Raw genomic sequence first — 1,258 nt, forward strand, 5'->3', positions numbered from 1 at the left:
GCTCGGTTAACCCGAGCGCGCCCGAACGTCATCATCACGCTGTCGGATTCTCGCGAGGCTCGGATTCTATCGCGAGACTCGGATTCTATATAAGGAGCCGCGCGTCGCCGCCATTTTTCACACGTGCATTGAGATTCATAGGGAGAGGACGTGTCTGGCGTCCTCTCCGTTTATAGAGATTCGAGAAGAGAGTGAGACAGAGAGAGACACAGTAGTAATTTGGGGAGCATTAGGAGGAGTACTACTACTACTAGTACTTGCTGAAGTGATAGAGAGAGATAGTGTGACTGTATTATCTGACTTGTGGGGGAGACACTGACAGTGGGGAGCAGTTAGAGTCTGAGAGCAGGACTCAGGACTCAGGAGTACATATAACGTACAGTGCACACTTTTGCTGCCAGAGTGCCAGCCACACTGCCATTGTTTGTGACCACACTGACCACCAGTATAATATATATTGTGATTGTCTGCTTAGCACTCAGGAGTACTACTTGCAAGTTGCTGATAGTGTGACCAGTGACCTGACCACCAGTTTAATAAATCACCACCAGTTTATGAGTTTAATATATATTATATATATATATATATATATAATTGTATATAATATATATATAATATAATTGTATACCACCTAGCACCTACCCGTGTTTTTTTTTTTTTCTTTCTTCTTTATACATACTACTATAGTAGCTTACTGTAGCAGTCTGCGGTGCTGCTGAGCTGACAGTGTCCAGCAGGTCCGTCATCAGTCATTACATAATAAATATATAATATATACCTGTCCGGCTGCAGTACTAGTGATATTATATATACATATATATTGATTTCATCTCATTATCATCCAGTCTATATTAGCAGCAGACACAGTACGTTAGTCCACGGCTGTAGCTACCTCTGTGTCGGCACTCGGCAGTCCATCCATAATTGTATACCACCTACCCGTGGTTGTTGTTTTTTTCTTTCTTCTTTATACATACTACTATAGTAGCTTACTGTAGCAGTCTGCGGTGCTGCTGAGCTGACAGTGTCCAGCAGGTCCGTCATCAGTCATTACATAATAAATATATAATATATACCTGTCCGGCTGCAGTACTAGTGATATTATATATACATATATATTGATTTCATCTCATTATCATCCAGTCTATATTAGCAGCAGACACAGTACGTTAGTCCATGGCTGTAGCTACCTCTGTGTCGGCACTCGGCAGTCCATCCATAATTGTATACCACCTACCCGTGGTTGTTGTTTTTTTCT

This window comes from Pseudophryne corroboree, chromosome 4, assembly GCF_028390025.1.
Source record: "Pseudophryne corroboree isolate aPseCor3 chromosome 4, aPseCor3.hap2, whole genome shotgun sequence".
In the NCBI taxonomy this organism is placed as follows: Eukaryota; Metazoa; Chordata; class Amphibia; order Anura; family Myobatrachidae; genus Pseudophryne; species Pseudophryne corroboree.